This window comes from Moschus berezovskii, chromosome 16 (genome assembly GCF_049115385.1).
Source record: "Moschus berezovskii isolate FMDL1 chromosome 16, NW_MosBer_1.0, whole genome shotgun sequence".
Classification (NCBI taxonomy): domain Eukaryota; kingdom Metazoa; phylum Chordata; class Mammalia; order Artiodactyla; family Moschidae; genus Moschus; species Moschus berezovskii.
In genome coordinates, this window is record NC_142475.1 from 17,078,147 (window position 1) to 17,098,572 (window position 20,426).

Sequence of the window (20,426 nt, forward strand, 5' to 3'; positions counted from 1 at the left end):
TGACTATAATTTCCTATTTTTTTCATTTTAATATATGTGGTGTCACTTGTTGAAACACATAGCCACTGATAGTTTTTCTCATAATAAAATCATTTATTTACTCTCTCCTTAACTAACCTGTTAATTCATTTATCTATGTCATTTTCAGTTTTCCTGATTTCATTCCAGCTTTGGATTGGTTTTATTTAATTTTTATTTTAAAATATTGTTTGACTTTTAGTTTTTTGTAGTCCATTGTTTATAAATTTACTGTTGTATAGGTTGCAAGGATTTTAATTTTCACTTAAAAAAAATTCCTAACCATCCTAGAACTTCCTGTTTCCACAACCCTCTTTGATTTGAAGGAGACTACATACTGGAATAATGTGAAATAGTACTTTAAAAGCTTCTCAGATATAGTAACGCACCATTCAAATAGATTTGTTTATAATGAATATACGGTAGAAATGCTAAGTTGTTTACTGCCAATTTTGTGTATTTTTAAAATGTTTTTACTTTTCATGATGATATCTGCTTTTATGTTCTGTTATTACAGAATTCACTACTATTGGGAATTAATCCAGACATAGGTAGAAGATGACTGACTCAGGGAAATTAAGATAACCTGAAAAAACACAAATAGCCTCCTGACATTTTCTGGAGTAGAAAATGAAGAATAGGTAATATGATTTTTGTATATAAGAAGATGCAGAGTAAAAGGAAGCATCTTAGAAAGCTAATTTTAATTAATTTAGTCTTATTATTGTAACCCTGATAGTTAACCCCTTGTTCTTTTCTCTTTCCAGAAATAGGGCCAAGGTCCACAGCTTGATCACTGGAGTCCTATCTCTATTTTAGTTTTACAACCGTACTAGCAAGCTATCTTCTACATTTAAGAAATGTAAACTAGTTAATAAAACTGTGAGAACCTTGACTTTTACATTTCCTAGGGGTTATGGGTTTCAGTTTGCATTGTCAGCATTGTATTATCATAGTTTATTTTTGATTTATCAAAATAAAACAATAAACTTGAAGTCAGGATGTCAAATAGAGAGTAGACCAAGAATTTTATTGCTTAATTTTTTAAACTGAAGTGGAGTTGATTTACAGTATAGTGTTAATTTCAGGAATACAGCATAGTGACTCAGCATTTTTTTAGCAGACCATTGTCAATTATTGTATTTCCTGTGCTATGCACTATATCCTTGTTGCTTATCCATTCTGTGTGTAGTAGTTTGTATCTGTTAACCCCATACTTCTAATTTGCATGGACTCTGTAGTTGTGGCACGTGGGCTCCAGAGCAAGAAGTCTTCAGTTGTGTCAGAAAGGGCTCTCTGGTTGTGGTGCACTGGCTTAGTTGCTCGTCAGCATGTGTGATCTTAGTTCTCTGACCAGGGACTGAACCTGTGTCCCCTGCATTGCAAGGCGAATTCTGAACCACCAGGAAAGTCCCTGTTTGTATATTTTAGATATAACCCTTAATTAGTTACATTGTTTGCAAATATTTTCTCCCATTCCATAGGTTGTCTTTTCATTTTGTTTCTTTGCTGTGAAAAAGCTTTTTAAGTTTGATTAGGTTCCATTTGTTCATTTTTTTTGCTCTTATTTATTTTGTCTTGGGAAACTGATCTAAGAAATAGTATACAACCTAATAGTACAAAAAATAATTGCAGTTTTGGACTGTGAATATTAAATCATTATTACTAGGCTCAAATACATGCTTATTCATCAAAATAGGAGCCATTACAATCAGTATATTTTTGCCAATGAGAAGTAGTTTGTTTATTCCTATAGCATAAAAATCCATGCTTCAGGATTCAACAAACTCTTGGAAAGCATTTTCTGCCTCCCTCTGGTTGTAGAAGCATTTTCCCTGCAAAAAGTCGTCAAGATGCTGGAAGCAGTGATCGTCGGTTGATGAGAGGTCAGGTGAATATGGCAACTGAGGCAAAACTTCCTAGCCCAACTCGTTCAACTTTTGAAGCTTTGGTTGTGCAATGAACAATCAGGGGTTGTGGTAGAGAATTGGGCCCTTTATGTTGGTCAGTGCTGGCTGCAGGCATTGCAGGTTTTGGTGCATCTCATCAATTTGCTGAGCATACTTCTCAGATGTAATGGTTTCATGAGGATTCAGAAAGCTGTAGTGGATCAGAAGGGCAGCAGACCACCAAACAGTGACTGTGACCTTTTTTAAGTGCAAGTTTGGTTTTGGGAAGTGCTTTGGAGCTTCTTCTCAGTCCAACCATTGAGCTGAAAGTGAAAAGTGAAAGTTGCTCAGTCATGTCCCAACTCTTTGCAACCCCATGGACTATACTGTCCTTGGAATTCTCCAGGCCAGAATACTGGAGTGGGTAGCCTTTCCCTTCTCCAGGGGCTCTTCCCAAACCAGGGGTCGAACCCAGGTCTCCCACATTGCAGGCAGATTCATTACCAGCTGAGCCATAAGGGAAACCCAAGAATACTGGAGTGGATAACCTATCCCTTCTCCAGCAAATCTTCTCAACCCAGGAATCAAACCAAGATCTCCTGCATTGCAGGCAGATTTTTTACCAACTGAGCTATCAGGAAAGCCCAACCATTGAGCTAGTCAGGTGTAAAATCCACTTTTTGTTGCACTTCACAATCTGATTGAAAAATGGTTCATTGTTTCATAAAATAAGAGAAGACGATGCTTCAAAACAATTTTTTTTATTTTCAGTCAGCTCAGAAAGCACCCACTTGTCAAGCTTTTTCACCTTTCCAGTTTGCTTCAAGTGCCAATTGACCATAGAATGCTCAATGTTGAGTTCTTTGGCAGCTTCTCGTGTAGTCATAAGAGGATCAGCTTTGATGATGGCTTTTAATTGGTTGTTGTCAACTTCTGATGGTCAGCCACCACGTTCTTCATCTTCAAGACTCTAGTCTCCTTTGCAAAACTTCTTGAATTACCAGTGCACTCTACATTCGTTAGCATTTCCTGGGCCAAATGCGTCATTGATGTTACAAGTTGTCTCTGCTGCTTTACAACCCATTTTTAACTCAAATTTAAAATCTCTCAAATTTGCTTTTTGTCTAACATCATTTCTATAGTCTAAAATAAATATAAAATAAGCAGCAAGTAATGTCATTAGCCAACAAAATATAAAAGTGAGAAGTGCACATTAAAATGATGTATAACATAACCATATTTGTTTAAGAGTATATTCTAATATCAAATGTCAAAGTTCAACAATGCAAAGCTGCAATTACTTTTGCACCAACCTAATATGATTTATGTCAAAAAATGTTTTGTTTGTATTCTCTTCTAGGAGTTTTATGGTGTTATGTCTTATATTCAGGTTTTTAAAACATTTTGAGTTTATTTTTGTATATAGTGTGAGGGAATGTTCTAATTTCATTGTTTTACATGAAGCTGACCACCTTTCCCAGAAATTCTTGTTTAAGAGACTTTCTGCATTGTTTATTCTTGCCTCCTTTGTTATAAATTAGTCGACTGTAGATGTGTGGGTTTATTTATGGGCCTCCTATTCCATTACATTGATCTCTATGTTTATTTTTGTTCCAATACCATGTTTTTTGATTACTGTAGATTTGTAGTATAATCTGAAGTCTAGAAGGGTTATACTTCCAGCTCTTTTCCTTTTTCTCAGGATTATTTTGGAAATTTTCTGAGTCTTTTGTGGCTCCAAATAAATTTTAGGATTATTTATTCTAGTTCTGTGAAAAAGATCATGGGTGATATTTATAAGGATGGCATTATGTCTGTAGATTGCTTTGGGTAGTGTGGCCATTTTAACAATATTAGTTTTTCCAATCCAAGAGCATGAGATGTCTTCCCATTTCTTTGAATCATCTTTAATTTTCTTCATCAGTGTTTTATAGTTTTCAGTATATGGGTCTTTCACCTCCTTGGTTAAGTTTATTCCTGGGTAATCGGGCTGTTTTTTTCTTTGTTTGTTTGGAGAGGGAAAGGGGATACAGTTTTAAATAAGATTCTTTTTTTTTACTTTATCTTTCTGATATTTCATTATGACTGTATAGGTTTTCGTATGTCAATCTTGTATCCTATAATCTTACTGAATTCATTTACTGGTTCTAACAGTTTTTGAGTGGAGACTTTATGGTTCTCTATACAGAGCATCATGTCATCTGCATAGTGACAGTTTTACCTCCTCCCTTCCAATTTGAATACCTCTTTTTCTTTTCTTATTGCTTTGGCTAGGACTTCCAATACTATGTTAAATAGAAGCAATGAGAGTGGACTCCCTTGTCTTCTTCTAGAATTTAGCAGGAAGACTTTCAACTTTCCACCATTGAGTATTATGTTGACTGTGGGTTTGTCATGCACGCATGAGTGCTAAGTCACTTCAGTCATGTCCGACTCTTTGCGGCCCTGTGGACTGTAGTCTGCCAGGCTGCTCTGTCCATGGAATTCTCCAGGCAAAAATATTTGAGTGGGTTGCCATGCCCTCCTCCAAGGGATCTTCCCGACCCAGGGATCAAACCCACATCTCCTGTGTCTCCTGCATTGCAGGTGGATTCTTTACCACTGAGCCACTGGGAAAGTCCCATTGATTTGTCATAAATGTACTTTATTGAGATGTGTTCCCTTTATACGCACTTTGAGTGTTTTTATCATAAAGTTGTTGAATTTTGTCTTCAGTCTTCTGTTCTTTGTACAGACAATAACCTCAGCTATCTCTTCTATGCCTACAACCTCCAATGCTTATTTCTAATTTTGATTCATTATCCACCTTCAGGACTATTTCTTCATCTCCCTGTGAGATGTGTTTAGTTATTTAAAATTTAACTTTTTCACGTTAAGTCACAAATTGTTTTTTTTATTAGCTCCTTCTCAGTACAGTATTCAAATTTCTTTACATTTGCTAGTGATGGCAACATTGTTCCGTTCATGTCTTCTACAATTTTACTGTCACCTTCAGTTCATCCCTTTTTCATTCAAGCCTTTTTAGTTTTTCCTTTGAAATGGTTCTCCATTATACCTGCCACCTACCTATGCCCTCATTACTTCTTCTGTCTATCTACTGGTGACCCTCATTTCATATTTTTCTTTTACTCAATCCTTTTCTCTCCTCTGCAAACTCATAGGAATCTTGACCACACACCTCCCTCAATTAATCAAATCGTAACTGTCCTCTGACTTCGGGAATCTAACCTGGTGTCATCTGGACAATCCAGGCTTACTATCACTAAGAAAGTAATTCTAAGTGAGATCATTTTTCTTCTTTGAACCCTAGTATTTTCTTCTGTATCATAAGAGACTTGTCCTAAGATTCCTGCAAATTCTAAAATGGTGTCTGTAATCTCCAATGGAACTCTTCATTTATTTTTCACAGCAAGTGTTTATGAGCAATTTTAATATTCCAAATAATCTTCTAAGCCTTGGAATTACAGTGGTAAGCAAAAGATACACAGTAATTTCTCTCAAGAAATCTCAAGAATCTCAATTTCTTGAGAAATCTCAAGAAATCTAGTAGAAAGGACAGGATTTGATTAGCAAGTAGTCATCCAGAGTATTATATAATTATAAGCTAATACAAGTGTCATAAACTTCTTTGGATTTATAAAAGAGTAGAGATTTAGGGAGGCTTCTCTGAGCTGAATTCAGACACTTGAACAAAAGGGAGTTAACCAAAGACATGGAGGGAATGGCAATCTTCTGACAGAATGTATGCAGAAGACCCTGTGAGGAAGGCGATCGTGGCATACTGAAGGAAATGAAAACAAGTAAGAGAGAAGGAACAGTCGGAGGAGGTGAGGCTATAGAGAGAGGTAGAGGCCAGGCCTTCTAGGCCACAATAAAGGATTGGGGAATTTTTATCTTTAGAGCACTGGGAAACCGCTGAAGAATTTTAAGTAGGAGATATATGTGATGGGGAGAGAGGAGGTATGAGTGTTTATTGATATGGTTATGTTCTCATTTTGAAAAAAAATTATTCTAGTTGCAGGATAAAGAATAGATAAGAAGAGCTAGAGTAGAGGCAAGCAACCAATTAGCAGAATATTGCAGTAGTACTGGTGAGAGATAATAAGTTGGGTCATGGAATGGTAATAGAAATGGGGAAAAGTGAAAGATTTGGTAGATAAATATGGAGGCAGAATCCATAGACTGGTACTAGAGTAGAGGGGATGTTGTGTAAGAGAGGTTTAAGGATGACTTAAGGGTTCCTGGGGAAGGAAATGGCAACCCACTCCAGTACACTTGTCTGGAAAGTCCCATGGACAGATAAGCCTGGTAGACTACAGTCCATGGGATCGCAAAGAGTTGGACACGACTGAGCGACTTCACTCACTCACAAGGGTTCCTGACTGATCTAACTGAAGGAATATGGTGTTGTGGACTGAATTGTGTCCCCACAAAATTCATATGTTGAAGCTCTAGTCCCCACTGTGCTGTGTCTTTAGGAGGTAGTTCTATTTAGATGAGGTAGTGAGGATCAGGCCCTCATGGTGGGATTAGTACACTGGAAAACTTGCTGTCATTCTGTCTCTCCCTGCCATGTGAGGACACAGTAATAACACAGCCATGCAAGCCCAGAAGACAGCCTTCACCAGAAATCAACCTCCGCTCACTCCCTGATCTCAGAATTCCAGCTCTAGAACTGTGAGAAAATAAGTTTCTGTTGTCTAATCTTACAGTTTGTGGTATTTTAGTATGGCATCCCAAACTGGTATCCTATTGACTGATATGTTATAGAAAATGCTTGGGGAAAGGTATATTTTGTTTGTTATGTTTGTGTATGAGAGTAGGGAGAGATCATGAGTTCTGTGTTGGTAATTGTGCATACATATCTGTCACTCACACAGAAGTCTGACTAGTGGTAAAGGATTAAATGTTTTGAAAGTTTGGGGGAATATGGGTGCTGATTCAAGGCACAGACCCGGGTGAGATTATTACTCAGAATGGAAAAAAGGAAGAAGGAAAAGAGAGGAAGTAGGAAAAAAGAGCCTAAGACTTCGTACTGAAGAAGTCCAATCAGTAATTACTGGCCAGGAGGAAAAGGAGGAGCCTTAAAAGAAAGCAGAGCTAAGAGGAAAATCTGGAGAGTGCTACGTCAAAGAAGCCAAGAGAAAACAGTGTACAAGTACTGGACAATGTCAGGTAGTGAGACAAGCTACAGAAAAATGAGAAATTGAAAATAGCTAATGGATTTATAGACATCATAGCTAAAAATATTACCCCCTCACCCCATTGGATTAACCTGGATTGACTGTAGTCTACAATGAATTGAGGAGTAAGCAGGAGGAAAATAAATGGAAGCAGAGAGTATAACTCTTCCAAGAAGTTTGTTTGTGAAGAAGAAGAATATGAAGGAACGTTTTGTTTTGGTTTTTACTTCCTTTTTTTTTTTAATTGAAGTATAGTTGATACACAATATTATATAAATTACAGATGTACAATATAGTGGCGATATAGTGATTCACAGTTTTTAAAGGTTATACTCTATTTATGGTTATTGTAAATGAAAGGGCATTTTGTATTGTGGTTTGGGGCTTTATTTTTATGATGAACGAGACCTGAATTTTCTCATGTTTAAATATCAACCAGAAGAATCCAGTTGAGAGAAGAAGTGGATAAACTAAAAAGAGAAAAGATAAAGGTGGGTTCCTTAGAAAGAATGAAGGAGAAGAATCCAACATACATGTGAAAGAACCAGTGTTACCTTAACAAATTAAGGAAGCAAAGGAAGAATGGCATATGGAAGTATTTTTTCAGTTTGGTAGTAGGAAACCAAAGAAATTTAATGAGTTTCTCCTTGAAATTGGAAGCAGAGTCACTGATTGGCCCTGAAGAGAGGAGTGTGGAGGCAAATGGTTTGAAATCATCCTCCAGTGTGACTTTTTATGCTGCACTCATTCTCATCTCTGTGCCTTTTAAAAACTATTTTTTATGGAAAATATCATATACAAATACAGCCTGGATGGGAGGGGAGTTTTGGGGAAAATGGATACATGTGTATATATGACTGAGTCCATTTGCTATTCACCTAAAACTGTCACAACATTGTTAGTCAGCTGTACTCCAATACAAAATATAAAGCTTAAAAAATAAAAAAATTTTAAAAGTAGACTGAATAGAATATAGAAACTCTTGCCTAAACAGTTGTCAACTTATGGCCAATATATTGTTTCATATATAACCCTATCCATTTCCTCACCTTCTGTATTATTTTGAAGCAAATCCCATGCATCATATTATATCACCTGTAATATTTCAATTTGTATCTATAAAGATAAGAACTTTTAAAAACATAACCACATTATAATTATCAAGCCTAGAGAGAATAATTCTTCAGCGTCATCTATCATCTAATATCTAGTCAGTGTTCAGATTTCTAATTATTTCATAGTGTGTGTCAGTGTTTGTAGGCATATATGGTTGTTGTTTGTTTAGTTTTCTTAACCTAGAGCCAGATAAGGTCTACTCATCACTAGTGGTTATGCCTTTCGAATTTCTTTTGTAAAAAAGAAATTTCTTTCACAATCAGTAGGTCTCCCCCTCTCTTTTTTCATCTCTTGCAATTTATTTTCTATTGAAGTATAGTTGATTTACAGTGATTCAGGTATACAGCAAAGTGGTTCAACTCTATATATATTTTTAATATATTCTTTTTCAGATTCTTTTCCATTATAGGTTATTACAAGATACTGAATATAGTACCCTGTGCTATACAATATGTCCTTATTTATCTATTTTATATAGTGTGTGTAGTGTGTATCATTTAAACCAAATTACCCATTCATCCCCCCACTAATTTCCCCTTTGGTAATTAAGTTTGTTTTCTATGTCTGTGAGTCTATTTCTGTTTTATAAATAAATTCATTTGCATCATTTTTTTAGATTCCACATGTAAGTGATATCATATGGTATTTGTCTGACTTCACTGAGTATGATCATCTCTGGGTCTATCCATGTTCCTGCTAATAGCATTATTTCATTCTTCTTATGGCTGAATAATATTCCACTATATACCTATATCACATCTTCTTTATCCATCTGTTAATGTACGTTTAGTTTGCTTTCATGTCATGGTTATTGTAAATAGTGCTGCTATGAACATTTGGGTGCATGTATCTTTTTGAATTAGAGTGTTCATCTTTTCCAGATATGGGATTGCTGGATCATATGGTAAATCTATTTTTAGTGTTTTAAGGAGTTTCCATTCTCTTCTCCATAGTGTCACCAGTTTACCTTCCTACCAACAATGTCAGAGGGCCCCCTTTCTCCACACCCTCTCTAGACTTTTTGGTGATGACCATACTGAGTAGTGTGAGATGGTGTCTGTTGTAGTTTTGATTTACATTTCTCTAGTAATTAGCAATATTGAGCATCTTTTCACGTACTTATCAGCCATCTGTCTTCTTTGGAGAAATGTCTATTTAGGTATTCCTATTTTTTGATTGGGTTGCTTGTTTTTTCAACATGAGTTGTATGAGCTGTTTGTATGTTTTTGAAGTTAAACCCTTATTGATTACATCATTTGCAAATATTTTCTCCCATTTGTAGGTTATTTTGTTTATCCTTTCCTTTGATGTGCAAAAGCTTTTAAGTTTAACTAGATCCCATTTGTTTATTTTTGCCTTTGTTTCTGTTTTTCTTGGAAACAGATCCAAAAAAATATCTATGATTTATGTAAAAGAGTGTTCTGGCTATGTTTCCCTCTAAGAGTTTTATAGTGCCCAGTCTCATATTTAGGTCTTTAATCCATTTTGAGTTTATTTTTATATATGATGTTAGAGAGTGTTCTAATTTCATTCTTTTACATAGCTGTGCATTTTCCCCAGACTGTCTTTTCTCCATAGTGTATGTTCCTACCTCCTTTATCTTAGATTGACCATAAATACATAGGTTTACTTCTGAGCTTTCTATCCTTTTCCGTTGATCTGTGTCTCTTTTTGTGTCAGTGCTATACCATTTTGATTACTGTAGCTTGGTACTATAGTCTGAAGTCAGGGAGCATGATTCAAATATATTAAAGAAACCAGGTCAGTTTTCATGTAATTTTTACACAGTTTGAATTTTGTCTGTCCCTATTCTGTATATTTCCTGCATATAAACTCGTAGATGGCTCAGTCTGATTCAGGTTGTTTATTTTATTTATTTATTTTTAGCAAGACTTTTATAAAAGGTTTTATATTATTCCATCAGGAGCCACATAATGTCTAAAGGTTTCTTCTTGTGATGTTAATAGTTATTGACGCTAAATATGTAAAGTCATTAGAGGTTGCAAACAGTAACATTTTAATTCAATTGCTTAGTAGAATTGTTTACCTAAGAAAGAAAAATGCTTACTTCTTTCCCTTTATTTACCCATTAAAAAAATAAATTTGGTTTTCCAGATGGGGAGGAACTTTTTTGCAGTGTATAGTGTACATCAATCATCATAGTGTACAGTTTAAATATCTTACAATTTTATTTGTCAATCATATATCAATAAAACTGAGGAGAAATGAGTTAATTTTCTAAATATTCCCTTGTTGGCCATTTATCAATAGTTGTTATTTGCTGTTACTCTGAATTCATTATTCTTAATAATGCTTACATTGTCTCATCATTGGCAGTTGTAGTCTCTATAAATTGGCTTTGCTGTGTTTTTAATCTTTCCTCAGTCTGGAATCCTTGCTTCCTTCTCAAAACATTTGGCTGTTCCTAAAAATCAGATATGCTGTCTCTAAGGATGAGTATATGCCATCATTGAAAATAGGAAGAAAAAAAAAAGGAAATGAGCACCAAAAACACTGCCACAATTATTAGAGTCATGGAATGTACTTAGTCTTCTATGATAGCTACTTAGAGGGAGAGAAGCTCATTTAGATGAGCTCAGTTTGATAAATTCATTTTAGAAAACCCGTTCATTTACCCTTTAATCAGAACTTTTGTGTTGTGATTTTTGGGGGTAGGACAGTATAGTCAAAAAAAAGTCAATGCTTGATGATAAGAATATGTACATGAGCAATTATGCTAGTAATAATGATGCCCAGTTCGCAGTGATAAGCACAATGAACTGCTGCTGGCTGACCCAAGGGCATGTGTCAGTCGTGTCTCTGAGCCTCCTCAGCGGTGCATGGGTCAGCCTACAACCAGTTCCATTTGGTGTACCACTGTTACCTGACACACGTAGTGTCTGCCACCACTGAGATCTTTACATGTCACTCCTTCAATGAAAACACGTTGATCTCATTGTCAAGGGCAGTTTTCCAAGTTTTCTAACTCTCACACCTGTGAATACTCAGTCTCCACTGTCCATTATCATCATGAATACCTTTACTTGAACACTGTAACAAAAATCTGAATTTGAATTGCTGAATAAGAAAAGGAAGTGTACTGTGAACCATGACCTAATAATAAAAAATATTTTATTTAGAGTTATAGTAACACATAAAGTCGTTTGATTAAATATTTGTTCTTTGATTTGTATTTACCGTGGTGGAGGGGGGCAGTCATTCCTGTGTCTGTACATAGCCACCATGGCCACTGACTTGTTTTCCTAACAAGCCCAACTTGTCTTTAAAAAAAAAAAAAAATTGTCTTTTACAAATAAAATTCCAAAGGAAGAAGCACTTAACAAAGAATTTTTTCTTTCATAAATGTTATGATTTGGTATAACAAGCCATATTGAATCCATTGGGTTTTGGGTAATAGATTTCAAAATACATCATAAATGTAAGTAATATGATGACTAATGGGTCAAGTAAAGTTGGAACATTTTAAATGAGAAAATAGCTGGAACAGTTTTCGGGAAACTTTTCCAATTGATGTTTGGTCCCCCACAAGGTGTGCGTTAACATAAACTTAGGGGAATCACCTCTGGGGCTTGAATTCCCTCTCTGATTTCATTATTACAATATGATTCTTTTCCTTTCCCTATTAAGTCATCTCCTAGGGTGATGGAAGCATAAAATAAGTGTAATTTATTTGTATTTGTCTAATCTCCTTTTAACTCAATAATCATTCCATCATTCTGTTTCCTGGTAGCTTTAGGAAAGTTTTGAAGGGTAATTAGAGTCTAACAATTGACAGGCATGGGTTTACTTGGTAACTTAAAGATATAGAATGTGTTCTGGAGATGGTGAGAAATTAGATCTGGCAGAGAAATGGATGACTCATCTGGGAAATTCACTGTTACTACACATTCTTAAAATCTAAACATTGAAAATAATCCATTTATTAAAGTTCATTGAGGATTACCAAAAAAAAAAAATTATAAACCCTTTAAAACAAGAATCTGATGATAATTGGATAAATGTGGAATTAAATTCACATTAACAATCTGTGCCTGGTTCTTTATCCAGTTATATTTCCAGTTCTTGTAAATCATCATTTTATATAGTTCCAACTGTGTCTGTTGAATAAAACTTTTATAGTCCATTTCTTTAATGTTTTCATCTTAATAGTGAAGTTAATGTTTTTCATCATTTTTTTAAAGTATAAAAGAAGATGAGAAAATCATTGCTCAATTTTTTGCTTAAAATACAAGATTTTTTTTGCATAGTTTTCCCATTTGTAAAAATAAGTTTTCCTACCATTATGAAACTACAAATATTTATAATAATGACAGTAATTTTCTACCCCAAAAAGTACCTTACTAGTTAAAGGATGTCAAAGTCTAATTTTATACGAGGAAATAGAAGTAACAATACACATTTGTTTAATTATCAGATGTGACAGTGACCTTGTGATTTTAGTTGAAGGAGTCACACATGTTGATGGACTTTACAAGCAATAAAGAGTGTTGTTGCATTTGTGGTGTTTCTCATTCTGGTACATGCTACAGATCTCCTCGTGGACCTGGTACTTTGAAAGGAATAGCCTCATTGTAAGCTCTGCTTTTTGGGCTCTTGACCCGCAGTATTGTCTGACTTGTCCAATGGCACTGCCCTGGTCCCTCTGTTTATACATAGAACAGGCTGTGTTTTGCAAAGAATGTGGCTCAACACTCCAGCTCTAGGGAGCTGAGAGGTGGGGGTCTTTGTGGACCAGCGGAGGGCAACCGCGCACAAAGGTTGCACTGTATGCAGACAGACATACAGAAACCGTCTAAAATGGAAATTATTTAAATGTTTTAAATATATAGTCGTCTCTTACAAAAAGTTAACGTAACACTTGTCTTGTGCTTTGCGTATAGCTTGTGCTTTGTATGTAGCTTCTCTGGTGGCTCAGTGATGAAGAATCCGCCTGCAGTGCAGAAGGTGCAGGAGACGACACAAAAAGTTTAACCCATTTTGAGCTGTTAAACTCATACTGAATAAATACTGTGAGCTGTTATTGATGTTGCTTTGGGAAATTGATCTTTCTGATTTTTAAACTTTTTAAAGTTCATATTTGGTAGAATAAGGTTGATAATGTAACTCAAATAGATTCATAGTTGAAATTCACAAATATGATTAGATTGTAATACACATTTCTTTTTCTGAATTATCAGCATTTGACTTCTACTGATTTTGACTTCTTCTTTTAAAACTTATTTTGTAATATGAGCCAAGACCTAGGAAGGACTATATTCTCTTTCCTAATTAAACTACTTGAGATGGTGCCAAACTGACCTGTGGTTTTCAGTTTTACTGGTTTAACTGATTCTAGTCTAGCTGTTTAATTAAAGCCTCTAATTTTCGTGTGCCACAGTATTTGGTGTCAGTAAGATCAGAAATTATCCTATGGCTTCTGTAACATTTAGGAGTAGCATTTTATCTTTTTCATCTTCTGCAGAAAGGGCACCCTGATCTCACCATTAAAGGTATTAGTGTAAGTGTTCTGCTACACTGTTGGAAGGGCTGTGGAGAATGGAAAGTAAACCTGAAAAACTGGCCCAGTACAAAGTTGGTTAACACTAAGGGCTTCCCCTAGACATCAGGGCACACATAGTCCAGCCCTTTACATGTGAGGGTAAAAGGTAAAGGGGGTGGAAAAACTGTCCTGTCATGCATATGACAGTCATTGAAAGAATTTTCTTTTTTTATTTTTTAAATAAAAGAGAAAAAAAATAAAATGGCCTTCATTGGTACATAGTTCTGTGAATTCTAGTACATGAACAGATTCATGTAACCACTACCACAGTCAAGATACAGAACAGCTCTGCCACCTTAAATTCTCATGGCAGTCCTTGTAATCACACTTGCCTGTAAGCCCTGACCTCTGATAATTACTGCTTTCCATCACTTTAGGATTTTTATCTGTCTTGTCTTTTTGAGAATGTCATACAAATCTAATCATACAGCACGTAACCTTTTCAGACTAGCTTCTGTAACTCACATGCTACCCTTGAGATTCAGTGCAGTCCAGCTTCTTTAACTCACGTGCTATCCTTGAGATTTGCTGCATCTGTCAGTAGTACATTGCTTTTCATTGCTGGGTAGTGTTCCATTTTATGGATGTGCCATATAAGAATTCATCCGTTGAAGGGCATATAAGTTGTTTCCAATTTTGGTGATTATGAATAGAGCTACTTTAAACATTTGTGTACAAGTAGTTATGTGATTATAAGTTTCATTCCTCTATGATAAATACCTAGGCGTGGAATTGGTGGGTCATATAAATCATAAGAAGGGGCTTCTCTGGTGGCTCAGACAGTAAAGAATCTTCCTGAAATACAGAAGACCTGGGTTTGATCCCAGGGTCGGGAAGATTACCTGGAGAGGGGAATAGCTACCCACTCCAGTATTCTTGCCTGGAGAATTCCATGGATAGAGGAGCTTGGCAGGCTGCTATCCATGGGGGTCACAAAAAGGTGGACGTGACTGAGTAACTAACACACACACACACACACAAAAGAAACTACTAAAATGTTTCCAAATTGCCTGTATCATTTGACATTACACCAGCAATGTATGAGGGTCCCACCAGTTCCATATCGTTTCCAGCAGCTTATATTGTCAGTGTTTTTTTTTATTTTAGCCGTTTTAATAGATATCTCATTGTCATTTTTATTTGTACTTTTCTAATTCCTAATGATGATGTATGTGGACTGTTCTTGATATTGCTTTGGGAAATTAATGGATACTGTACTAGTCTGTAGTTGTCTTTTATTATCTTTGTCTGGTTTTGGTATCGGTAATGATGGTTTCATAAAATGGATTTAAGTATATTGTCTCCTATTTTCTGAATAGGAAAGAAAAAATGAGGGATCTTCGTAGTCTCTATGGGCATTAGGAATTCCCTTCCCACTACTGAAGCCAGAAATAGAGGCTTTTTCTGACTACTCCCTCTATCCACACCTGATACACACCTTCAGGTTTTTGGCTGCCCTAGACTATAGAATATTGCCAGAATAAATGAAAAATTCACTACCATTTTGGTGGTATTTTGAAATTTAGTCATCTTCCTCAATCTAGCTGTTACCATTTACTTTTCCGAGTCTTCAAATAGCTGCTCTCTGTAGGTTTTTGTTTGTTTGTTTTTTAAGATGTAGTATCTCCAGATATTATAGTTCCATCTTTCCTGGAACCCTGAAATGATATTTAAAGAAAGGGAGTTGGCAACTAACAAAGAGAAAAAGCAAAGTATATTAGAATTTATTGCTTTGGAAGGTAAAGGTAAAAGAAGCTAGGGCAAACATTCCTAGGCCTTGAAACTTTATTTATAATCACATTAGAAACTGGAAATACTCCATATTAGCATATGGAATTTGTGTTGGTTTTCTATTGATGAATTACAAATTACCACAAATATAGTGGCTTCAGTTCAGTTCAGTCGCTCAGTTGTGTCCGACTCTTTGCGACCCCATGAATCACAGCACACCAGGCCTCCCTGTCCATTAGCAACTCCCGGAGTCTACTCAAACTCATGTCCATCGAGTCGGTGATGCCATCCAGCCATCTCATCCTCTGTTGTCCCCTTCTCCTTCTGCCCCCAATCCCTCCCAGCATCAGGGTCTTTTCCAATGAGCTTATAGCAACACAGATTTATTGTCTCAGTCCTCTAGGTCAGAAGTCCAGTTGGAAATAGCTGTATTCTCTGCTCAGAATCTCACAAAACCAAAATCAAAATGTCATTTGGGCTGGGCTCAAACTAGAACCTCTGCAGAAGATTCCACTTCCAAACTCATTCCATCTGTTGGATAATCTACTTCCTGTGGTTGTAGGACTCAGGTCCTTAATTCCTTGTTAGTGAATGCCCAGTGCCTCCATCCCTCACCTATAGGGCACCTTTTCCTTCTCACATGATCCCTACCATTCTCAAAGTAGCAATGACAGATCATAGACCCATTTCAGATCTCTCTTGATGTCCCCTTCTGCCTCTTCCTTGTACTTTGTAAAAGGCTCGAGTAATAGATCAGCCCACCAGGTAATCTTGGGCTTAAATTCAATTTACCTGGAATTTTTATCACACCTATAAAATCCCTTCCAGCACAGCAGTACCTGGCTTAGTGTTTGAGTCAATAATCAGGGGACAGGAATCTTGGGAGAAGGGGGTCATCTTCAGAATTCTGCCTCCCACAGAACCAGATTAGAGAGTTCTGAGGTGCTCCAACACGAAGTCACCAAATAAGTGCTTCATGCTGAGTTTGAGGCCCAACATTAGGTATTAAAGATGAAAAATATATACTCAAGGATCTTCTCTACTGGTGGGAGACATAATCTCACAAAAGATACTTAGGCAGGACCAGCTTTGTGGAACTACTTCTTGGAGAAAATGTTGAGCATTTTCCTGGAGATTAGGCATTAGGCAAAGAAAGTGTACATTAGACCAAGGAGCAACATGATCAAAGGCCTGATGGTATGACATCGCACAGGCTGGGGGATGTGGGCTCTGTAAACTCTTTGATATTTCTGGAGGCAGGCAATGGCTGTGGATAAGAAAAGGCAGGATCTTTTTTTTTTCCATTGTAAGGAGCTTCATCTTCTACCCCATAGATAAAAGCCATTACACAGTTTTAAGCAATAGTGAACCAGTCAGGATCACATTTGAAACAAATCATTTGGAAATTACTCTGGAGCCTGGATTAACAGGAATCGGTCTAGACAGAGAAACCTTTTTAGGAGGCTTTATATTAGCTGAAGAATATCAAAGGCATGAAGGGAAAAAAATGGGGAGTGGTTCGAATGCTGGAGAGAAAGAGATTGGATTCAGGCAATTATTTTGGAAATAAAATTGACAGAACTTAATCATTGAGTAGATTTGGACCAGGAAAAGAGGGAATGAAATGAGTCAAAAATTCAGATTTTTTTGTTTGAGCCAGTTGGTAGATTAGAGTTATTAACTGAGACAGAGACCATAGCATGTGTGAGAGGAAATCCCGTGGACAGAGAAGCCTGGTGGGCTGTCATCCACTGGGTCACAAAAGAGTTGGACACAACTTAGGGACTAAACAACAATAAGAACCAACAATGAGAGGAGGTAATGGATTGTTCTGGATGAATTGACTTGATGAGCCTGTGGGAGTTCAGTAGGAAGAAAAAATCCATTCCTTTTTTTTTTTTCCCCTGCATTACATCATTTAAATATCCATTTTGTACTTTTACATGCATACTAAGTCACTTCAGTCATGTCCAATTCTGTGTGACCCCATGGATTGTAGCCTGCCAGGCCCCTCTGTCCATGGGATTTTCCAGGCAAGAATACTGGAGTGGGTTGCTGTGTGCCCTCCTCCAGAGGATCTTCCCTACCCAGGGATTGAACCCTCATCTTTTATATCTCCTGCACTGGCAGGTGGGTTCTTTACCACTAGCACCACCTAGGCACTCAGAATATTAAGATGTAGAACAGTCCTTATTTTTCAGGAGCTCATAGTTATCTGGACTCTAAGCAGTAGCTATAAAAATAATATAAATAGATACCTGATGATGACACAGTCAGGATATTCTGGAAGCAATGAATGAGAGGCACCTCAGTCAGCCACAGTGATCAAGAAAGGTTTTTCGGGAAGAAATGACTCAAAGTCTCAAAGGACAAATTAGGCAAATAACCAAAGATAAATAGTTTGGGTTTTCTTGTTTTTCTTGTGCCCTGGGATCACCGTGTCTGAGATAGAAGAATCCATATTGAGATAGCACTCAGCAGCTCTCATGCATACCATTCTATGGATGTTTTCCCAATCTACAGTCAGGGAAAGTGGATCCCTTAGGCTCAGCAGTTGGTATAGGTAGGTATTTGGGCAAATTCCTGAGTAAGTCAATAAATTGTTTTTATGGCTACTTCTGACCCTTAGTTTAAATCTCATGAATCCAGGCAAAAGCAGATAGCTTCTGGCCCTATCTGAGTCTTCTTTCAACTTTAGCTTTGTTTAGTTTTTCTGTTGCCACTATCATCTGTTAAGACTGCTCGTTTTTTTCATTGTGGTAAAAGGTGGTATTATTTTCCGTGAGGTCACAAAATTTAGAAGCCCAGATAAAAGAATTTGCAGGCAGAGCAGGACGATGTATGAGTCATTTGAATCATGCAGTACCCTAAAATATTTTTCCCACCAACCTGTTCTGCAAGTCAAAAATAATGCCTTTAAAAATGATGCTGGTGTAACTGGATTTCCCTATGCAAAAAAAAAAAAGTTTAAGTTGAACCCCTACCTCACACAAAACAGAAAAGTTAATTTGAGAGGAATTATAGACCTAAATGTAAGAGGTAAAACTATACAACTTGTAAAAGAAAGCATAACTGTGAATCTTTATCACCTTGGATAAAGCAGTGATTTTTTGATGTCACCAGAAGCTCAAACAGAATAATCTGTTGGACTTCACAAAATTGATTAAAATCTGTTGTGCTGCAAAGGACACAATCACAGAAACCAGTTCACAGAATGGGAGAAACTATTTGCAAATCCTATGTCTGATAGGGACTTGTGTCTGGAATATATCAATGTAAAAGACTCACACTCTTTAATAAGAAGACAAAAAACCCAATTTAAAAATGAACAAAGGTGATAGACATTTTTCTAAGAATATATACACATCACCAATAAGCATATGAAAAAATGCTCAACATCATTAATCATTTAGAAAACACAAATCAAAATCACAATGGGATACCACTTCACACCCACTAGGATTGCCGTAATCAAATATAACCCAGCAATTTCACTTCTAGGTAGATACCTTAAAGAATTGAAAACATATTCATATAAAAATTTGCATATTAATGTTCACAGCAGTATTATCCATGCGTGCTAAGTCACTTGTGTCTGACTCTATGTGATGCTATGGACTGGAGCCCACCAGGCTCCTCTGTCCATTGGATTCTCCATTGGAGTGGGTTCCCATGCCCTACTCCAGGGGATCTTCTCCACCCAGGGATCAAACCTGTGTCTCATGTCTGTCTGCCTGCATTGGCAGGCGGGTTCTTTACCACTAGCATCACTTGGGAAGCCCCAGCAATATTATTCATTAATAACCAAAAAGTAGAAACAACCCAAGTGTCCACAAACTGATCATGAATAAGCAGTATACTACAGTTTATCCACACGATGGAGTATTAGTCAGTCATATAAAAGGAATGATGTACTGATGACATATGACTCAACACAAACGAACCTTAAAAATTTTTATTATGTTAACTGAAAGAAACCAGACACAAAAAGCAAGATTTTATGTGATTCAGTTTCTAGGAAATGTCCAGAATAAGCACTCTAGAGAGAGAGAAATTAGCTTATTGGTTGCCTGAGGGTTGGAAGTGGGGAATGAGTTCAATTCAGTTCAGTCGCTCAGTTGTGTCCGCCTCTCCGCGACCCCATGAATCACAGCACGCCAGGCCTCCCTGTCCATCACCAACTCCCGGAGTTCACTCAAACTCATGTCCACAGAGTCGGTGATGCCATCCAGCCATCTCATTCTCTGTCGTCCCCTTCTTATCCCGCCCCCAATCCCTCCCAGCATCAGAGTCTTTTCCAGTGAGTCAACTCGTCGCATGAGGTAGCCAAAGTATCGCAGTTAGGGACTGCTAAATGGCAGTGGTGGTGATAATGTTCTGGAATAGGTAGTGGTGATTAGTACACAATCTTGTGAGCATAATAAGAACTATTGAATTGTACACTTTAAATGGTAAATTGTATGGATATGTGAGTTAATATGTCAATAAAGATGTTAATAATTTCTTTAAATTAGGGTGTTTTTTCCTGCTTAAATAAATATAGGGAACAGAGAATATTTTAATTTCTGAAGGTTGATTGAACTGTCCGACCCTTTCCAGTGGACAATTAGCTAGAAGCAGTACTCTCAGAATTTTGCTTAGTCTGATTAAAGAAACCCAAGGAAAGGCACACAAGAGGAAGCCTGGGTAGCCAGGAGGAAACCCTAAGGTGCTGAGATCTGAAGAAGATGAGCAGAGGTCCTTCTGTTGAAAACAGAATATGAACTTTGTTTGCTTGATAATTTGCTCAGTACTCTTGCCTGGAAAATCCCATGAATGGAGGAGCCTGGTAGGCTGCAGTCCGTGGGATCGCTAGGGGTCAGACACGACTGAGCGACTTCACTTTCACTTCTCACTTTCACACATTGGAGAAGGAAATGGCAACCCACT

The 20,426-nt window shown here is 36.9% G+C and overlaps 1 protein-coding gene across 7 annotated transcripts in view; it reads left to right on the forward strand.

Moving 5' to 3' along the window:
- The window catches only part of VPS13B (vacuolar protein sorting 13 homolog B), a 767,155-nt gene that overhangs the window by 571,354 nt on the left and 175,375 nt on the right, over positions 1-20,426 (forward strand). The window lies entirely within an intron of this gene.